A 19,548-nucleotide genomic window follows, 5' to 3' on the forward strand; every position below is an offset into this window, starting at 1 on the left:
CTAATGAGTTAGTTGCAGGATGATGCATTATGGAATGAGTAAAGACACTTGCTGGTAATGATATTGAACTAGGTATGAGGATACCGACGATCGAATCTCGGGCAAGTAACATACCGGTGACAAAGGGAACAACGCATGTTGTTATGCGGCTTGACTGATAAAGATCTTCGTAGAATATGTAGGAGCCAATATGAGCATCCAGGTTCCGCTATTGGTTATTGACCGGAGATGTGTCTCGGTCATGTCTACATAGTTCTCGAACCCGTAGGGTCCGTTTGCTCAACGTTCGATGACGATTTGTATTATGAGTTTTTTGATTTGATGTACCGAAGGTTGTTCGGGGTCCCGGATGAGATCACGGACATGACGAAGAGTCTCGAAATGGCCGAGACGTAAAGATCGATATATTTGAAGGCTATATTCAGACATCGGAAAGGTTCCGAGTGATTCAGGTATTTTTCGGAGTACCGGAGAGTTACGGGAATTCGCCGGAGGAAGTAGTGGGCCTTAATGAGCCATACAGGAAAGGAGAGAAGGGCCTCAAGGGGTGGCCGCCCCACCATGGGCTGGTCCGAATTGGACTAGGGAGTGGGCGGCGCCCTCCTCTTTTCTTCTCCCTCTCCTCTCCTTCCTTCTTCTCCTACATGGACTAGGAAAGGGAGGAACTTACGCCTACTAGGAGTAGGAATCCTCCCTTTGGGTGCGCCCCTTGAGGCCGGCCCTCCTCCTCCTCCTCTCCTTTATATACGGGGGAGAGGGCACCCTATAGACACATAAGTTGACCTCTTAGTCGTGTGCGGTGCCCCCTCCAAAGATTTCCACCTCGATCATATTATCGTAGTGCTTAGGCGAAGCCCTACGTCCGTAACTTCATCATCACCGTCACCATGCCGTCGTGCTGACGAACTCTCCCTCGGCCTCAGCTGGATCTATAGTTCGAGGGACATCACCGAGCTGAACCTGTGCAGATCGCGGAGGTGTCGTGCGTTCGGTACTTGATCGGTTGGATCACGAAGATGTTCGATTACATCAACCGCGTTACTTAACGCTTCCGCTATCGGTCTACGAGGGTATGTAGACACACTCTCCCCTCTCGTTGCTGTGCATCCCTAGAAAGATCTTGCGTGATCGTAGGAATTTTTTGACATACTGCATTCCCCAACAGTATTGATACTCCAAATCACTGAAGGTAACTCCTCAACCCAACAACCTGGCGTCCTCTACAAAGGGACCATAAGCCGGGGATTTATTCCTCTCAAGATTTCTTGATTGACTCTTTCAGCTTGACCATTGGACTGGGAGTGAGCCACTGATGAAACGTCAAGACGAATATGCTCTCGTTGACAGAATTCTTTCATAGCACCCTTGGACAGATTGGTACAATTATCATTTATGGTGCTATGAGGGTAGCCAAAATGGAAAATCACCTTTTTGAAGAATTGAACCGACGTTGCCGCACCACACTTGCTAACCGGTTCTGTTTCAGCCCACTTTGTAAATTTATCAATCGCCACCAAGAGGTGGGTCTTTTTTTTCCTTGGACCTCTTGAAAGGTCCCACCATATCCAGCCCTGAGACTACAAACGGCCAAGTGATTGGAATCATCTCAATTCTTGAGCCGACACATGAGTTCGTCTAGAAAATTTTTGAGAGCCATCGCACTTTCTAACCAGATCTTCTGCATTAGCATGAGCCGTTAGCCAATAAAAGCCATGACGAAAAGCCTTAGCCACGAGAGACTTAGAGCCGGCATGATGGCCACAATCTCCTTCAAGAATCTGTCTTAAAATCTCACGGCCCTCCTCAGGAGAAATACAATGCTGAAACACCGCTGTGACACTGCATCGGTGCAACTCGCCATTGACAAAGGTCATTGACTTAGACCGTTGGGTTATTTATCTGGCCAAAGTTTCATCTTAAGGTAACTCACCCCGGGTCATATAAGCCAAATATGGAACTGTCCAATCAGGAATAGCATGAAGAGCCGCCACCAATTGTGCCTCTGGGTGAGGGATAGCCAGATCCTCTTATGTTGGCAATTTTACTGAAGGATTATGCATAATATGAAGAAAGACATTAGGTGGTACCAGCTTATGCTAAGATCCCAACCAGCTTAAAGCATCAACCGCCTCATTTTTCCCGCGATCAAGATGCTCTACTTGATAACCCTTGAAGTGACCAGCAATACCATCAACCGCCCGGCGATAAGCCGCCATGAGTGAGTCCTTGGAATCCCAAGTTCCTAAGACTTGCTGAGCCACCAAATCTGAATCGCCAAAACACCTGACCCGGCTCATGTTCATCTCTTTGGCCATCCGAAGACCGTGAAGTAATGCCTCATATTCAGCTGCATTGTTAGTATAAGAAAACATCATCCTTAAGACATAACAAAACTTATCACCTCGTGGGGAAGTCAAGATAACTCCAGTCCCCGAGCCTTCCAACTTCCTGGATCCATCAAAATGAATAGTCCAATTTGTATTATTAGGCTTTTCCTCAGGCGTCTGCAATTCTGTCCAATCATTGATAAAATCCACAAGTGCTTGAGACTTGATAGCTGTCCGAGGCATATACTTCAAACCATGAGGTCCAAGCTCAATGGCCCACTTGGCCACCCGGCCTGTAACTTATCTGTTTTCAATAATATCCCCTAAAGGAGCAGAACTGACCACAATGATGGGATGAGCAAGGAAATACTGCTTCAACTTACGACTAGCCATGAACACTCCATAAAGTAGCTTCTGCCAATGTGGGTACCTTTGCTTATATTCAATTAATACCTCACTGACATAGTAAACTGGCCTCTGAACCGGATATTTCTTGCCCGACTCCTTCCTTTCCACAACAACCACTACACTGACAGCTCTGCTGTTAGCAGCCACATATAAAAGTATGGGCTTCTTATCAATTGGGCTGCAACAACCGATTAGATCTCACCATGAGATTCGGTCTTCATAAGGTGGTATTCAAAGCAAGGTTGTTCACGACACTGCTTTGTAGATGACTGGATTATCATGAAAGCTAAGCTATGGATTTCAATTTGAGGAGGAAGGTCGATGGGATGGGCTTTTTCATACACGCGTTGTGGTACAGGAGAGATCATGTGCCATGAGAATCGATCACATTAGTTTGAACAACACTGCAAGCATCGAGATGGTGGAGAAGCTAGATCTATTGATGACACCATGAGCACAACCATACTTGTTCCGTTGGGGTTGCGAAGTGCTCACTGTCACGCGTCAAACCAAGGTACTGTTTTTGTTGGGTAATTATTTTTGTGAGGTTTTGTGTGCCGTGATTCCGGCGTCGATGGTTTCATATCACTTATTATTGGGCAAGCCATGGTAGCAAAGCATGATGTTGTGTATTATTTTCCCACACACTCATATACTATTAAGAAGGGTAAGTTGTGCAGCCTCGTACCCATGGGTGAGGAGCATTTCATTACTTGGAGGAGAGACCATCGGAAAAGGATAAAATAAGCGGAAGATGCAAAAAAGAACATGGTTGAAGCTATTGAAATTTCGGTGGTCACCGTTCAGTCTATAGATGGAAATATTACTGAAAAAGATGATACAAAACCGAAAACGGTTTTGATTCTAGGACGAGAGGATGATATGATCGCGCATAATTTAAATACAGTAGTTGATACTGTTACGGCCACGACAAATAAAAAAAAGCTAGTTGTTGAAACTTCTATCTATCAGGACCATCACAACATGTTTGGAGGCAAGAAATACAAAATATATATATATATATATATATATATATATATATATATATATATATAGGGAAAATCCATCCTACCACCCGAGGGTAGTTATCCCACATGTCTCATATACTATTTTATGGTAGTATATATTCTACTTTATCATTTTAAGTATATTCATATACTATATATAAGATACTCCAAAGTGAGTTGCATGAAAAAATTTCAAGTTGGCCCATGATTTTTCTTATATTTGTGAAATACGTACATATTTGTACATAAAAGAGAGCATACTCAAAATATGATACATACTATCAAAAAAATAGTATATATACTACCTAAACATTCTTATATACTACATATTACGCGTACATACTCTCCGATTTGATAGATACTACATACTACATATAAAACTCAAGTGGTGGTAACTACCATTGGTGATAGATAAAATTTGTCCTATATATATATATATATATATATAGGATAGAGCTATTCTGTTACTAGTAACAGAATAATATTCTGTTACCCTCAGCGCTATAAGGCCCGATATGCAGTTTCCGAACCGATAGCCTAGAAACTAAAAAAGAAAAGAAGCCCACCCCGAACGGCACAAAATAGGAAAAAAGAAAACCCACCCCATCTTCCCCGTCTTGCCGTCGACGCCCCACATCCGGCACCCCGCCGCCGGCCACCTGACCTCCCGGCGCCCCGGCTTCTTGACCCGCCGCCAGCCACCTCACCATGCCCCTGGTTCTTTCCCTGCCACCTCCCTGCGGCCCAACTTCTTTCCTGCCTCCGGCCTCCTCCTCGCGCCCCGGCTTCTTCCCGGCCGCCGGCCTCCTCCTCGCGACCCAGCTTCTTCCCCGCTGCCGGCCTCCTCCTCTCGCCCCGGCTTCTTCCCCGTCGCTGGCCTCCTCCTCTATCCCCGGCTTCTTCCCCGCCGTCGGCCTCCTCGTCGCGTCTCGGCTTCTTCCCCGCCGGAGCGGCCAACCACAAGATCCGGTCGCCACATCCCCATGACGCCCCCAGCAACGGCGCCCGGACCTCGACACCACCTGGCTCGGGGGACCCCAAGTCCCGGCGCTGCCGACCCCTGCACTACCTCATCCGGCGACGATACGCGCCATCACTCTGCCTCGTTCTGGTGGGGGGTCCATGCCACTGCGTCAGTCCAATACTGTCGCCGCAAGCCGGTCACATCCGCAACGACCAGGCCGGCTGCCCTGCGCCTCAGCCCCCCGTATGCACGCCACCAAGTGCCTCTGTGCACTACCCCTGCCTCCCCCATCAGGTTGTAGCCCGAGCCACACGGTGCCGCATCTTGTTGAGCTAACTGCCTTGCCGTGGTTCCAGCGGTACACAGGAGGATGGATGCCCTGGTGCTGTACGTCCAGGTTGGTATTGATGCTCCGGCCAACTCCATTGATCTTCTCAATAAATGCTCCACTGCTAACTCCATATGAAGTTTTGTCAGGTTTTGATGGCGATGCTCTTCTGCTCATGACGCTGGAGCCCTAGTGCCCCACTACACATGAAACGAGAGACCTGTACAGAGGTTCACCTAAAAAAAGGCTAGCAGTTCTTCCCAAAGAGACAACAGTTCTAAGAAAAGAAGGTAGGAAAAAAAGGGTAGCTCAACGTACAAAAAATTGGAGGTTTAGAGACCACAAACAAAGACGAAAACAATTTCAGTGGCACAATCAGTTTAGTTTCTAATTTTAGTTCAGTTCAATTATTATTTTTAGTTCCGTTCAGTTCAATATTGTCAATGAACAGATACACATACAAATAAGAAATTATATTCATTTATTTGGTACAGACTTAGTTATTATTTTTGGAGACCAGAAATATCAGTTCAGTTATTTTATCATTTTGTACCGATTCCACTCATTGTATGAACTGGTGCATCACCATGGAAGTAAAAAAAGAAAGGAAACATCAGTCCAGCTACTAGACGTGGAGGTGATTTTCTATCTAAATATCCAGCAGGAGCTGCAGCTGGTGAGCGTCTGTGCCCTGCTGATTGCGTGCAAGTACGAAGAGATTTGGGCTCCAGAGGTATGTAGGTTGAATGATGGAACATCCATCCATTCTGCTGTTCGTTCGTTCATTGAGTCTGCGTTCTGATTGGTGGCTGTTTTGTGCGCCAACCTGCAGGTGAACGACTTCATATTGTTCTCCGACAACACATATACTAGGGAGCAGATTCTGAGGATGGAGAAGGCAATCCTGAACATGCTTGAGTGGAACCTGACAGTGCCCACACCTTACGTCTTCCTCGTGTGATTCGCCAAGGCCGCATCCTCCTGAGATAAGAAGAACGGCAAGGAGGTAAAAGGAACACCAGATTTTTAACAAATTCTTCAGATGTAGTACGTATCTTCCATTTTGCCAAAGCAGTGAGTCTATGTGCTGAAGTTTCTTGTGTCTTCTCTTGGATGTATTTGTCTAAATGGAGAGCACTGTCTTTTTTTTCGTGGAGCTGGCGCTGCTGTAATATGGACAGGAATAGTGTGTTGATGTCGAGCACAACACAGAGACAAGGTTAGGGATTTTGTTTTTGTTCTAAAGTATTTATCTGCATGCATAAGTTCGAAGATTGTCGTAGAGCGAGTTCAAGTGTGGTTTTGTGAAAAAATTCTGGGTTTTGCACACCAGCCCCTTTGCTTTGCACATTGCTTGGTTATGCATGACTGCTGATGGATGCATCAAGCGTTTATATTAGTTTGATCTTGTGCAAGACTCAATTTTGTCTCGGTTTTCGTTGATGCTAGCTGGCAATACGCTCAACATTCTTGCGGCGATAGCGGCCACCACTAAGGGCATTTGCATCTAGCACTCGGCTCGACGGTTGCACACTGCCGCCATGGGCATCCACAAAGATATTAAGTAGATGTTTGTTAGTTCAGTTTTTTTATTGATTTACCTTGTTTAAGTAGTAGTGCAGCAATAAATGGTGTAGTTGACTGAAGTTTTAGTTGCTATATGAGGAACCCAGAGGCCATTTATTTTGGTTTTCAGTTCAGCTTGTCTGTTCTTTTCGATCCGGATGCTTTATTGCGCATAATCTTGAGGAAATCCCCAAAAATCATATGTCTCATGTGAATCTTGTTCAGTTCATCAGTTCGTCGGAAAAATATATCATCTACAAAGAAGAATTGCAATCTGGTAATGTGAAGTATGTTGTAGTCTATACCTGTAGAGTGCATTTTTGTAGTGCTGGTATTCGTGGTCACTCTTTTGTGTTAGAAACAATGGATATATATTTATATTTTGTAGTGTCAGTACTTGAGAACAAAAGGTTCAGTTTTCAAACTTTAAACAGTTCATCGCAAGCTTTAGGTGTAGCAAGACGCGCGCCAATGTGTGTGTGCACTTGATGCAACTATATTGCAGTATATGAAGTTCATGCGATTTTCATGCATCAACAATCTGATAGAGAGCACCATTCTTTTTTGAATTTTGTATTTAAGAAATATCACCCTTTCTATATTTTGAACACTAGGTAGTGCTTTCTTTTCTTGTTATAGTCAAAAAGTAGTACATGTATCTAGTTATGGTGATAGTGATAATAACCAGACCAAGCTACTTCAATTGTCCGGGATAACAAGTTCATTGCACAAAAAATGCTGGGAAGTTCATATGAAGTAGGAACACCTAGGTAAAAAAGGTTTACCCAAGAAATACCTTGGCAAATTCACATGGCAGACACCTTCGAGTAAGTACAAGTTTTTTTTCCTTGGTCAACAAATCAGCGATGGTACTAATACAAATTTTCGTGTATGTGATGAATTTCTATAAAAATGTTCAATATACAACTTTTTAGCAATTCATTTTGTATAAATGAAGTATTTTAAAGTACATAACTTTTTAGGTTTTGTTGTGAACTTGTGACGTTACTGCACATGAACTTGTTGTTCTTTTGACATGAACTTGTGCATGCTAATTGGTTGTTGTTGTGTGTGTGCAGGGTACATCCAACGACAACGAGTAGGCGACAAGTGTACGTGTGAGCAGCCGGATAGTAGCATGAAGCAGTTGAGTAGCTGTCCGTGGTGAGCAGCTACTGAACTGATTCTGACACTGCAATATTAGTCCCACACAGCCTCTCAACACCCCCTGCTTGAACCTCAATAGTAAAAGCCAGTAAACCTTCACTAGCTTGTGTTGTCTGTTGTCTTATTGTACACATTATTTGTATTATCTTGGGTTTCAAGACTCTTTACTTGTTTGCTGGATATATTTAATGGTAGAATGCCCTTGCAATGAGATTTAATTGGCACTTGCTTTATATTGCAGCATAAGAACTCAGCGTGTGTGGTTGCCAATGAGCTCTCCTACACAGTGGTCGCCCATGAAAAAAAGGTTCATGTCTAGCTACATGGAGAGTTCCAAAAAACAGAATTGAGAAAGTCCAAACCTCCAAAGAAAGTTCTTTAACAGTAAAGAAAGCCTTTGTGTTTATATATTTGTGATTTGAGCTATGTGAGAGTTCATATTGTAAGATTATGGTGTTTGTTTTAAAGTTCAAACTATTAAAAGCCGTGAGGTTCACACACTGCCACGGTGAAAGTTTGTGAATTTGGTATATAAAAAAGAGAAGTGTTCATATTGTATGATTATAGTGTTTGTTCTGAAGTTCAAATTGTTAAAGCCATGAGATTCACATTGTCTTTGTAAATTTTTTTATTTTGGTAACATAAGATAGAAAAAGGATTGTAGTGTCTGTTTATAAGTTCATATTGTTAAAGCAGCGAGGTTCACACAGTTTCCTGAGAGATGTACTCTCTATACATTGATATGTTCAAGGCTAGTTTCCTGAGAGATGTACTCTTTGTGAATTTCTTTGTATTTTTGTAACCTGATGGTATCATGTTTTGTTTAAAAATGTAGGCAAGTACATGGTAGAAGAAACACAAGTTCACAAATAAAAAGTTCTACAGTTACAGAAAACCATTTTTTTGGAAATTTAGAAAAGAAAGGAATGTCACGCATTCAGAGAAGAATTGACGAGGTTTGAGGTACAAAGAATCTAGAAAGTTCAAAGATAAAAAGGTGAAAAGTTCGGAATCACGAAAAGAAGAGGTCCAGAAAAAAGAGAACATTATGAAAACTTCAAACAATATAAAGTTCATCAACAAAAAGTTCAAGTTGCAAATAGTGACATGTCCAAAACTTTGTTGCAAAAAAGTTCGTAAAACAAACATAGCATTTTATTTTGTTTAAATCCAATTACCTCAACTAGATAAGCTATTCAAGTTCGGAGCTAGCAACATCATTAGTTCGAACGGGAAACCAAATTTAAAAAAAACAAAAAAGGTTGACTTCTATAAGTTCAATATTTTAATTAAAAATATTGATCAGTACAAGTTAAAAACGGTGGTCCATTCGGAATAAAAGAAATGACAGAAATTCAAATTGTAAAAGTTCAAGCAAAAGAAAACCCCATGCAATTCGAATGGTAAAAGTACAAGTCATAAAATAAGAGAAGTCCAGAACATCGTTGTAAAAAATGTTTAGTTCCAAAAAAATAATAAAAAACATTTTCTTTTTCAAAAAAATATCATTCAGTTCGATAATATAAACCATGCAAGTACAGGGCCGACGATACAATAACATTCAGTTCAATAATATAAACCATCCAAGTTCAGGGCTAGGATAAAGTAAACCATTGAAAATTTACGAGAAAAATATTATCTAAAAAACTTGCTAAGTCTAGTTAGTGAAAACATGCTTAGTACAAACCCATGCAAGCATCAGTACAAGTACATTTTTTCGGAATCATTTAAAATTACTCTACAAAAAATAGATCAGTACAAACATACACATATATCAGTACGACTACTCTGTTTTTCAGACCAGAAAACAGCAGGATCCGTCATGCCGTATTCAAGATTACTCTTAAACGGTTGCGAAGTAGAGAAAACGTCCAACATGACTAAGTTTCGCATTTTTGATAGCTATCCAATGGTATGTTATTTGCCCCATTTCGACAAACTTTTTTAAAAAAACCGCGTTCAAAACCAATTTTTACCGTATTTGAATTTGTATTTAAACCATAAGGAATTAGAAAAAACTTTCGATACACAAAAGTTGAGCATTTTCCATAGATTTCCAACGCCGTATCATTTGCGTCAATCCGACAAACCGTTCGCAAAAAACAGTGAAAAAACATTTTACCCAGAATTTCACTGTTTTTCAAATTACTTTTAAATCATATAGAATTTGAAAAAATAGTAGATATATGGAAGATGCGGATTTTCACAAGCTTTCCAACGCCATCTCATTTGCTCAATTCCGACAAACTGTTTGAATATTAAGTCCAAAATACGATTCGCATTTTCGGTTTTGAAAAAAATAGTTTTTCCAAAACTGCTCTTAACTCATATTTTTTTTGTAAAAACAAATTATAAGATTGAAATGTGGATGTCAAGAGCTTTCCAACGATATATTACACGCCCCATTTCGACAAAAAAATTGCAAAAAAAATTGAATTAAAGAAGACGATTTTTAAAAGCAGCAGAAAGCATCAGTTCAACTACTCGAATTTCATCAGTTCAACCGCTTGAACTGATCAGTTCAAGTAGGGTAACAAAATAATATTCTGTTACGCGTAACAGAATAGCCCACATGTGTGTGTGTTTATATATATATATATATACTAGTAGAATGCCCGTGCGTTGCTACGCGCGAGCTATGGGCGAAATGTAGGAACATGAGTGAAGTCCTTCGCCTTCTATCATTTTTAGTGGAAACTATAAGAGCAACTATGCATCAGTCGTCTATTTTTGTCAGTTGCAAAATTCTTTGAACAGTTTCTTCTTCCTCCTCTTCACCTCCTCCTTCCGACCCCACAGCCCATCCTCTGACATTGGTCGCGGCTAGTGTCGATGTCGTGCACCACCCTACCTGAGCTGCCTTCTCCATCGGTTCACGTTGCCCGACACTGGTCATGACCGGTGTGGATGCCACCCTGCCCGAGCTACCTTCTTAGTTGGTTCACGGTTGGCCCTGGTCCACCCTCCAACACTGGTCATGATCGATGTCGATGTCGCGTGCTTCCCTGCCCGAGCCGTCTTTTCCGTAGGTCCACTGTTGCCCTTGACCACCCCTCTATCCCCACCCCTTCTTCTAAAATTCCATGGTCATTGTCAATTTCTTGCTTCCGTCCCCATGACCCACCTTTTGATCGTGGTTGCAACTGGTGCCAATGTCGGGTGCTGCCCTGCCCGAGCCGCCTTCTCTGATGGTCCATCGTTGCCCCCGACCATACATCTACCCCCCTTCTACGGTACTGGTGAGCACCCACACTGCATGATTGGTAAGGATACATTTTTTGTTGTCAACTTTTCAAGGAAAAAACTTAAGCATTTTGACTTGTGCAAAAAAAAATAAGTTGAACGCCAAATGCTACACTTAATTTTATTTTTTTCACCAACAAAGCATTGCTATCCCGTATTGCATGAAAATTATCAATCACACTTGCTACACTAACGTGAACATTTAGAAAAGAATATCAGAATTTTGAATTTTTTTACTATTTATTTTGATTTTACTGTTTATTAGGGACCATATGCTCCCCGTAGCCAAAATTCTGCGTCCAGAAAGTGCCAAAAATGTCAGTACCATATTAACGCATTGGTGTTCTTAATCCAAAAAAAAGGGACACATACTTGTACAGGCAGTCACCTAAGATATGATTATAGGTGGTACTAAAATCTGTCTTCTTGCAAAAATAGTAAACAAACGTTACAAAGAGGTCATTATACATGAAAAATGTTCTGTACATTATAATAAATCATCGTATATGAAAAATGTTTAGTGGAAGTAATTGGGAATCACATTATGAGATGCTAAATTTTGAATGACTAACCATGATATGTCGTGAGAATTTGGACCATCACATCGCTCTGTACTCTGCAAGCTTGAACTGAAACATAACATGCTACACACAGACTGAAAGAATCGGACCACTTGCATCAAAATTGGGACATGAAATAACATGACCAAAGCTCAAACAAAACTGGTTGTCTCTAGTAAGTTTACTACAACGTACGATGTAAACTCCTCTACAATTGAGGCGTCAAAAGAAAAATGCTCCCAAGATCTAATCAGATCCAGCGAAACCAAGAACCGTCTGCATCTCAGTTCAGGGGTCAGGGTATTAATAACCTCACCTAATAAAAAGATGAGCGTAATGCCCAAGTAAAATTCCTCCAATTCATTTCCCTAGAAAAAAGCTTTCATTTGAACAATGGGCCTGATATCATACAAACTGATTAGTTATCACGAAATTAATACAGAAATATTACTTACCAACAAAACTTAAAGAGTACTTCTCAAAAACCAAAACCATGGTCTGAAACAATCAGAAAGTTTCCTACTCATAGCTTTATAAAATTATATCTCCTCCTCGACAAGTTCAGAATAGAATATACTCAAGTATAGTGGTTGTTTACTAAGCAGAACACGAACTCACTACCTCAAACCATGCCTCAAACAGGGACATACCAATCGTTGTAAACTTGTCATACTAATCCCATGGAAATTCAACAATTAACTCAGCATATCATGGAAACATTTGACGATTTGGAAGTAGTATTTCAGAATTTTTGCCTGAACTACCCAGGAGAACTTGGAAATCTGGTATTCATGAGACGATGGGAAATTGTGTTCGTGAGTTCCCCAGATTGGGAGGTTCTTTACGGATGCATCCTACCGGCCCGGTCATTGGATTTTGCTCACCTCTTGGCCATGGTGGGTAGAGAGAAGCTCTACCGGGATTGGCAGGCAGTCGCCCGCGTTGGATCAGCCAAGCGGAGGTGCACGGGGATGCTGATCGGAAAGGCTAGGGCAGGCCGGCTCCACGGCGTCTGAGGCTGTGAGCACAGCAGGAATAGCTGCAGCGGTGCTCGTCGTGGATGGTTAATTATGCAGTCCTCATCATCGCTGCCGCCACACCTCCACGCAGCCCGCAACCTGTACGTGAGACAACCAGAGGCAGAAGTGCATCACAAAACAAATAAGGACAATTGTGAGTTGCTAGAGCGGCGTCCATGAAGTTGAGCACGATAAGCGCTAGGCCGGCACTCCAGGTCATGTTCAGGCAGAGCAGCAGCGCTGCGAGCATGCTGAAAGTCTTTACTCAAGAATCATGAGTTGTACAAAAGTACAAATAGCGACAAACCGCCGCTTCCCTCGGCCAAACCCATCCTACTCTTCATGGTTTTTTCCAGCACCCTGATGTTGAGTTTTCTCGACGAACATACCTTTGCCCGCAACAACCCATCTAAGGTTTTGTAATTGATCACCCGGCTCATCCTCAAAGAGCATCCCTTGGTCTTCCTTCTCCGTCAAGATGAGCCCTCCCAGTCCCAGCCTTGCTGTGTGGCCTGCATCCTCCTCCTCCGAGCCTTGCCGAGTGGTCTGCATCCTCCTCCTCCGCGTCATATCTCATGAGGATCAGGACACCCTCCATAGGGGATGCATTATCTTGTGCATCACCATCGCCCCCGTGCGATAGCCAAGCAAGAGCGAGACGACCAACACACGATCTGGCCAGCCAATGGATCACGCCGTCGTAATCCTTATGGCCGCCAGCAAGAAACCATCCCCGTGAGCGAAACCCTAGCAGCCGTGATCACGCCCCCGTGCGATAGCCAAGCAAGAGCGAGACGACCAAAACACGATCTGGCCAGCCAATGGATCACGCCGTCGTAATCCTTACGGCCGCCAGCAAGAAACCATCCCCGTGAGCGAAACCCTAGCAGCCGTGATCGCCTCCCGATCGCACATGTAACGCCTTGACCTGGTGCATGTTGGCTTGGTCTAGCGACAATTGGGGATCGTGACTTCGTGAGGCGTGTGTGGGGTAGGGCTGTTTAGTTTTGTGGTTTTTCCCTATAAACCGGAGGTGGAAGTGGGACGCACCGTGAAAGAAAATCGGTGCCGTGGGGCAATCGATAGGAGGAGGTGGTCGTAGGAAGGGAGGTGGGGATCGAACGAGGTCGAACCATCACGACGTTCGATCCCCTTTAATAGTAGATATATATATATATATATGCCTTGGTCTCGATGTTATAGCTGCACGTACATGCAATCATGCATGCTGGGGTAATTACTCTAATGGATGTCCTTGTGTCACGTTAGAGAAAGAAAAAGAGACCTACGATGATTCAAGGACTCAAGCAGACACCAATTTAATTGGTTGGGTCCACCAGGTAAAAAATAAGGATCTATTTATTTTTCTACAATGCAAAGAGAACACACATGAACATGCCTCAAGGACTTTTGATGTGTTTTATTTTCTATCATTGTGTTCTGTTGGGTTGGGCCCACCTCACGACAAGATCAATAGGATACAACTTCATCAAGTTCATATTGTGTTTAGGAAAATATCAAGTCGGTTTCTATTTTTACTCGATTCCCATTGTAACTTAGGAAAAGATAGGAAAGAGTTTTCTTGCAGCCAGTATGTTCACACGCTAGGGGCGGCTATAAAGTTATAACACCCTCGATGCGACTATAGCTCCCACGTGTCGAGGCACGACTTAGAGATATAATCGCATTGAAGGCAAATGTCGCAAGTTAGGCAATCTTCACAAACATCCCATGTAATATAATAATAAAAGGGGAGATAACATAGTTGGCTTACACTCGCCACGTCAATCAGGTACATAAATAACATTACATCATCCAAACACTCATGGCCCGACTACGTCGCCAAAATAAAGAGAACCCAACATGCGACAACGGTCCCGTTCACCCCCGACTGGGCACTACTACTGATCGTCGGGAAAGGAAACATAGTATCGTTGAGAGTCTTCATCGAACTCCCACTTGAGCTCATACGCGTCTCCTGGAGCGGAATCATCAGGCCCTGCATCTGGTGTAATAGTAATCTGTGAGCCACAGGGACTCAGCAATCTCGCACCCTCGCGATCAAGACTATTCAAGCTTATAGGTAAGGCAAGGTAAAATATGAGTGGAGCTGCAGCAAGCTACTAGCAAGTATGGTGGCTAACTTATTCGCAAAAGAGAGCGAGAAGAGGAGGCAAAGCACGAGCGAGAAGCTAGAGAACAACCTGCGCAAACATTACTCCAACACCGTGTCCACTTCCTAGACTCCGCCGAAAAGAGGCCATCACGGTAACACACTTAGTTGATTCATTTTAATTAAATTAAGGTTCAAGTTATCTACAATCGGACATTAACAAATTCCCATCTGCCCATAACCGCGGGCACGGATTTCGAAAGTTCAATCCCTGCAGGGGAGTCCCAACTTAGCCCATGACAAGCTCTCACGGTCAACGAAGGAATAGACCTCCTCCCAAGATGTTCCGATCAGACTCGGTATCTTGGTAATTCAAGACACTTCGACAGGTTAAAACAAGACCAGCAACACCGCCCGAATGTGCGGACAAATCCCGATAGGAGCTGCACATATCTCTTTCTCAGGGCACACTCAGATGAACACTACGTACAACTAAAACCAACCCTCAAGTTGCCCCGAGGTGGCGCTGCAAGTGGCTCTATTTGGACCAACACTCAGAGGAGCACTAGCCTGGGGGGGGGGGGGGTTAAAATAAGATGACCCTCGGACTCCGGAAACCCAAGGGAAAAAGAGGCTAGGTGGCAAATGGTAAGACCAATGTTGGGCATTGCTGGAAAAGCTTTAATCAAGGCGAAATATCAAGGGGTTCCCATTATAACCCAACCGCGTAAGGAACGCAAAAATCCGGAAACATAACACCGATATGACGGAAACTAGGGCGGCAAGAGTGGAACAAAACACTAGGCGAGAGGCCGAGCCTTCCACCCTTTACCAAGTATATATATGCATTAAGATAACAAGGGAATATAATGATATCCCAACAAGTAAATAAAAGATGTTCCAACAAGGAACGGCCTCCAATCTTCACCTGCAACTAGCAACGCTATAAGAGGGGCTGAGCAAAGCGGTAACATAGCCAATCAACGGTTTGCTAGGACAATGGTGGGTTAGATGTTTGACATGGCAATTTGGGAGGCTTGCAAGCAAGTGGTAGGCATCGAAGCAATGACATAGCAAAAGAGCGAGCAAACTAGCATAGCAAAGATAGTACTGATTTCGAGGGTATGATCATCTTGCCTGCACAGTTGTCAGAGTTGACTGGATCCTCGAAAGCAAACTCAACGGGCTCCTCGTTAGCGAAATCGTCTCCCGGCTCTACCCAAACAAGACAAACAAGCAACAAGGATACAATCAACCACGTGCAAACTCAAACAACACGATGCAAAGATGATATGCTATGCGGGATGCGACACGGGATGCAAAATGCAAGATATGACAGGAAATGCATGAACCTGGCCTCAACATGGAATTACAAGTTTGCCACTGGAAAGATGAGATGAAATCGCTTGAAAACGATATAAAGAACGCCGGAATCGGAGTTACGGTTTGGAAATGGCAAGCGATTCAACAATGACACCGGTCTGCAATTTACAGCAAGTAGGCATCTAAATGCAATGAGATGAACATGCTACATCACCCAAACATGACAAAAAAATACATGGAAGGGATGCACACAAAATGCTTAACAAAAGTCTAGCACTGAGCTACGGCCAATTCATCCATTAACAGGTTCAAACAAGCATGGCAAAAATGCAAATGACAAACAGATCTCAGACTTAGTGAAATTAACACTTGTCTGGAATTTCAGATCATATAGCCCTCTTCGGAGCAACAAAACAACATGCTACAGGACCTGAACATGACAAAGGAAGACATGGCATGGAGCTACTCAACAAGCTTAACAAAAGTCCCTTAGTGACCTTTAGTCAAAAGGGATCACAAAATATACTAACAAGAACACGAACATAGCAAAAACATAATCAGTTTTCAGACTTGGAGAAAAACTGGGACATGCTGAAATATAACTCACGAAGGCCTGTTTACGAGCTCGATGTACTCACCACGGTGCAAGTCATGGCAAGACAAGCATACATCCCTTAAGAAGGCACAAAATGCAAGCTAGACATGGCAAGAACAGTGGCATAGCATGCACAGATCAACTACAATAACATCGGCAAAATCGCAAACAAGTTGACGATCTGCCCAGATTCGCAACGAAGCAAAAGTAGAGCTCTATTGACTCAAGCTAGGGTGCTCCATAATTGCAAACAAAGACATGGATGGATAGAGCACTACAATATTAACAAAACTCCCTTACTGATCATCCTCAAAAGAGGCACGGATCACTATGAAACAACATGAACATATAGCATCATGAGATAAACAAACCCAGGACTTAGTGAAATCACTAAGTCCCTGAAAACAGAATTAACAAGTGCACCACTTTGCAAGCTTGCACAAGTCACCACACACATCCTAAAAATACATGGGTTGCACCTCTGGAAAGATGACAAAACCCTTAACAAAACATATGAAGAACTCACGGGCATATCATGCACACATTAATCATGGCAAAAATGACAAAAGTGCTAAACGGAGTAACAGATCTGACAATTAACTCAATTAGCCCTCTTCTAACAGCATTTCGGGCATCAAGATGAGCCCAAATTAAAATGATGCAATGGAATGAAATGCTGTACTCTCTGAGATGAACATTTTGATATGCTATATGCCCAAATCGGAGCTACGGATGCAAAGTTACGGGGCCCCGAACAGAGGCACTTGGATCTGCAATTTCGGGAGTTAGCAAAAAAAAAAAACACTTCCTAGGGTTACTGTAGCTGCCTCAGATATGGATAGGGGCGCGCCTCCCGAGGATCGCCGGATCCTCACCGGAGCTCGCCGGCTGGCTGGTCGGCGACGACGGCGGCTGGGCGGCGCGGCAGGGCAGCGGGGCGGCGCGGTGGCGGCGGAGCGGCGCACTGGCGGCGCGGGGCGCGGCGGCTTGCTCCGACGGCCGGCAATGGCGCTCACGGCGGCGCGGCGAGGCAAAGGCGGCCGGCGGCGGCTCGGGAGCTCCTCTCCCTGGAGCCTGGCGCGGAGGGGCGGAGGGGAACGGGCCCCGCGGGCCGGCGGCGGCGGGAGGCGACGAAGTGGGCACGGCGCCACGTGGCTTCGCGAGATTGGCCCGGGCGGATCGGGCGGACACGTCCGGCCGTCTGGATTTTTGTCCGGCGGCTGGAGGAGGAGGGGGACTAGGGTTTGATCCGGAATTTTCGAGGAGGACCTATATATAGGCATAGAGGGAGCTAGGAGAGTCCAAATGAGGTGCGGTTTTCGGCCACGCGATCGTGATCGAACGCTCTAGGACATGGAGCAGAGTTTGGTGGGTTTTGGGCCAAATTGGAGGGGTGTTGGGCTGCAACACACACGAGGCCTTTTCGGTCCTTCGGTTAACCGTTGGAGTATCAAACGAAGTCCAAATGGTACGAAACTTGACAGGCGGTCTACCGGTAGTAAATCAAGGCCGCTTGGCAAGTCTCGGTCCAACCCGGAAATGTTTAATCCCCACACACGAAAGAAAGCTAGAAATGACCACCGGAGGGGAACGAAGCGCCGGAATGCAAAACGGACAACGGGGAAAATGCTCGAATGCATGAGACGAACACGTATGCAAATGCAATGCACATGATGACATGATATGAGATGCATGACAACGACAACAACACACGGAGGCAAAACCCGAACCCGAGAAAATAAAATAACTTAACGCCGGAAACGGCAAGAGTTGGAGTACAAATAGGGAAAGTTACATCCGGGGTGTTACAAAAGTGTATTCATTTTTCTCATGTAAAAGGGACGTTATTTTATATAATATATACAATGTGTTTTTAAGAGTAGACACCCGTATCAAGTTTAAGAAGGATCTTTAGAAAACCTCCGTGTTGCGATTTCTTTGTAGAATTTTTTTTGCGCGTGAGTACCCTCATCGAGATTGGTTTTCATATGCTGAGCCGCAAGGTTTAGACCCTCTATTTCATGTACATCGCATGCACGGGTGAGAGTTTACTGCTACTAAAGGAGGAGTGTCATGAAAGATCGGGCTGCAACAACCGATTGGATCTCACCACGAGGTTTGGTCTTCATTAGGTGGTATTTGGAGCAAGGTTGTTCATGACACTTCGGAGTAGATGTCTAGATTATCATGGAAGCTAAGCTATGTATTTCAATTGGAGGAGGAAGGTCAATGGAATGGGCTTTTTCATACCCATGTTGTCGTATAGGAGAGACCATGTGCCATGACAATCGATCACATGAGTTTGATAAATGCTGCAAGCATCAAGATCGTGGGGAAGCTAGATCTATTGATTAGACCACGAGCACAACCATACTTGTTCCGTTGGGGTCGTGATGTGCTCACTGTCACGCGTCAAACCAAGGTATCATTTTTGTTGGGTAATTATTTTTGTGAGGTTTTGTGCAACGTGATTCCGACACCCATGATTTCATGTCACTTATGTTGGGCGAGCCATGGTACAAAAAGCATGATGTTTTGTATGATTTTCCGACACACACATATACTGTCAAGAAGGGTAAGTTGTGCAACCTCGTGTCCATGGGTGAGGAGCATTTCATTACTTGGAGGAAAGACCATCGGAAAAGGATAAAAGAAGCGGAAGATGCAAAAAATAACATGGTTGATGCTATTGAAATTTTGGAGATCACCGTTCAGTCTATAGATGGAAATATTGCTGTAAAAGATGACCCAAAACCGAGGACGGTTTTGATTCAAGGACGAGAGTACGATATGACCGTGCATATTTTATTATTTCGGCCATGACAAATGAAAAAAGCTAGTTGCCGAAACTTGTATCCATCAGGACTAGCTAAAGAGGTTGTGTTTGTGTTTTGTATCGGGACAAAGAAAAATATAAGAACAAGAACA

At 43.7% G+C, this 19,548-nt stretch overlaps 1 long non-coding RNA gene across 3 annotated transcripts; it reads left to right on the top strand.

The window, feature by feature from the left end:
* The first annotated feature begins 4,300 nt into the window (after nucleotides 1-4,300).
* On the top strand, nucleotides 4,301-8,347 carry LOC119285877. 3 transcript variants are annotated; one of them, XR_005139937.1, is made up of 7 exons: nucleotides 4,301-5,103; nucleotides 5,175-5,324; nucleotides 5,699-5,767; nucleotides 5,867-6,040; nucleotides 6,168-6,253; nucleotides 7,680-7,764; nucleotides 8,009-8,347. It is a non-coding gene; the product is annotated as an uncharacterized LOC119285877 (long non-coding RNA). The 3 variants fall into 3 exon arrangements; XR_005139936.1 differs by having other exon boundaries at nucleotides 5,184-5,324; nucleotides 5,696-5,767; XR_005139935.1 differs by having other exon boundaries at nucleotides 5,184-5,324.
* Nucleotides 8,348-19,548: the final 11,201 nt, after the last annotated feature.

This window comes from Triticum dicoccoides, chromosome 4A (assembly GCF_002162155.2).
Source record: "Triticum dicoccoides isolate Atlit2015 ecotype Zavitan chromosome 4A, WEW_v2.0, whole genome shotgun sequence".
In the NCBI taxonomy this organism is placed as follows: Eukaryota; Viridiplantae; Streptophyta; class Magnoliopsida; order Poales; family Poaceae; genus Triticum; species Triticum dicoccoides.